We start from the raw sequence: 3,162 nt of genomic DNA on the forward strand, positions 1-3,162 counted from the left end.
TGCCTGGAGAATCCCAGGGATGGGGGAGCCTGGTGGGCTGCCGTCTATGGGGTCGCACAGAGTCGGAGATGACTGAAGTGACTTAGCAGCAGCAGCATACCCTTATATGGTCAGGGTAGTGTATTAATCACTTATAAAGATAGGATTAAAATTAAAAGTAGTAAAAATAGCTATAACTACAGTGGTTAAAGTTGTAGCTAATTATAACTACAAATAAAAAAGATGTAAAATATGATAACATAAAATGTGGGGAAGAGAGTAAAAATGTTGTTTAGAAAGGAATCAAACTAATGTGTTATATATAAAACAGTGAAAAAAATGGCAATAAGCAATACTTTAATTTAATAAATTAATTGCATAATAATTGCATATAATTTAAATGCAAGTAGACTAAATTCTGCCATCAAAGGACCTAGAGGGACTGGATAGATTAAGAAAAAGACTCATCTATATGCTTCCTAGAAGAAATGCACTTTAGATAAAAGTGGGAGGGTAACAGGTAGGAAGATCAGAGGTCCCCAAGGGGCAGGAGGAAATAAACTGCAAGTGGTAGATTTCTTTTTTTCCCCCTTATCTGTTGACAAAACATGTTCTGCTTAAGACTAACCTCTTTTTTTCTTTTCTCAAACCTTGGACTGATAATGGCTCAACCACTCAACCTTTATTCTTGTCAATTGTTTTATGGCCAGAGATGACACACCTTGTGCCATCCTATCTCAAAGATGCATATTGTGGGATAGGGGCATGGTGAAACTCCCTCAGCCTTGAGTCATTTCTTTTATCTGATTAGAAGCTGGCTAACAGACAGAAAATGCCTTGCTAAAAACTAGCAGGCAGGCATTCTTTCTGCCCCCTTCTGATGTCTATATCAGAAGCTTTCTCTGTCTCTCTTAATCTTTAATAAAATTCTGTTACACAGAAAGCTCCAAGTGGTCAAGCCTGGTCTCTGGCTCGGGATCAAAATCCTCTCCTCCAGAGATCATGAATCCTGGCATAGCATAAGGCTTGCAGCAGCAACTTTTCAAAAGGACAGAAAAAGACTGAAAGCAGAGTTGGAAAAAGGTGTCCCATGTAAATGGAAATCAAAAGAAAGCTAGGGTAGTTTTACTTATATCAGTCAAAGTAGACTTTGATTGTAGTAAGAGACTAAGAAGGATACTACATAATTATAAAGGGATTAAGCTACCAAGAGATTATAACATTGTAAATATTTATGCACTCAATATGTAAGCACCTAAATATATAAAGCAAATATTAACAGACCTAAAGAGAGAAATAGATTGCAATAAAATCACAGTAGGAGATGTTAATGGACCACTTACATCAACATATAGATCATCCACCAGATGGAAAATCAATCAGGAAATACTGCCTTAAGTGATATTTCAAACTTGATGGAGTTAGATATTTACAGAACATTCCACCTAAAAGCAACAGATTGCACGTTCTTCTCAAGTTCACACGCAACATTTCCCAAGATAGATCATATATTAGGTCACAAACTTGAAATTATGTCAAAAATATTTTCTGACCACAATTATATAATCTAGAAATTAATTATATGAAAACTGGAAAATTCAGAAATGTATGGAGATTAAACCACATGCTATTGAAGTAGGTCAAAGAAAATGTCAAAAGAGAAATTAAAAATACCTAAGATAAATGAAAATGGAAGTGGAACATACCAAAACTGATGGGATGCTGCAAAAGTAGATGTAAGAGGGGAGTTCATAGCAATAAATGCCTACTTTAAGAAACAAGACTCAACAACCTTGCACCCTAGGAAACTAGAAAACGAAGGTCCAATGAAGCCCAAAGTTAGTATGGGAAGGAAATAAGAAAGATTAGAGAAGAAATAAATGAAATAGACACATAATAGAAAAGATCAATGAAGGAGCTGGTTACATGAAAAATAACAAAATTGAGAAAACTTTAGGTATACTGACCAATAAGAGAGAGCAATCAATGAAATGAAAGAAAAGATGTTACAACTGATACAACAGATACATGCACCCCAAATTCATAGCAGAATTATTTACACTTGTCAAGATACAGAAGCAAGCTAAGTTTCCATCAAGAGGTGAATGGATAAAGAAGTTGTGGTATGTATATAGTTATCAATCTCTCTCTCTCTCTCTCTCTCTATATATATATATATATACATACCACAACTTCTTTATCCATTCACCTCTTGATGGACATCTAGATTGCTTCCATGCTCTCAGTTCAGTTCAGTCGTTCAGTCGAGTCCAACTCTTTGCGACCCCGTGAATCGCAGCACAACAGGCCTCCCTGTCCATCACCAACTCCCGGAGCTTGCTTAAACTCATGTCCATCTAGCCGGTGATGCCATCCAACCATCTCATCCTCTGTCATCCCTCTCTCCTGCCTTCAATTATTCCCAGCATCAGGGTCTTTTCCAGTGAGTCAGTTCTTTGCATCACGTGGCCAAAGTATTTAGTCCTTCAGCTTCAGCATCAGTCCTTCCAATGAATATTCAGGACTGGTTTGTTTTGGATTGACTGGTTTGATCTCCTTGCAGTCCAATGGACTCTCAAGAGTCTTCTCCAGCACCACAGTTCAAAGGCATTGATTCTTGGGTGCTCTGCCTTCTTTACAGTCTAGCTCTCACAACGGTTTTTGACCACTTGGAAGACTATAACTTTGACTATATGGACCTTTGTCAGCAAAGTAATGTCTCTACTTTTTAATATGCTATCTAGGTTGGTCATAGCTTTTCTTCTAAGGATCAAGCGCCTTTTAATTTCATGGCTACAGTCACCATCTGCAGTGATTTTGGAGCCCAAGAAAATAAAGTCTGTCACTGTTTCCATTATTTCCCCATCTATTTGCCATGAAGTGATGGGACCAGATGCCATGATCTTAGGTTTTTGAATGTTGAGTATTATTAAGCCAGTCTTTTCACTCTCCTCTTTCACTTTTATCCTGAGCCTCTTAAGTTCCTCTTCACTTTCTGCCATAAGGGTTTGTCATCTGCATATCTGAGATTACTGATATTTTTCCTGAGAATCTTAATTCCAGCTTGTGTTTCATGCAGCCCGGCATCTTGCATGAAATATAAGTTAACTAAGCAGGGTGACAATATACAGCCTTGACATACTCCTTTCCCAGTTTGGAACTAGTCCATTGTTCCATGTCTAG

Source organism: Bison bison, unplaced genomic scaffold, assembly GCF_000754665.1.
Source record: "Bison bison bison isolate TAMUID 2011002044 unplaced genomic scaffold, Bison_UMD1.0 scf7180017854205, whole genome shotgun sequence".
Classification (NCBI taxonomy): domain Eukaryota; kingdom Metazoa; phylum Chordata; class Mammalia; order Artiodactyla; family Bovidae; genus Bison; species Bison bison.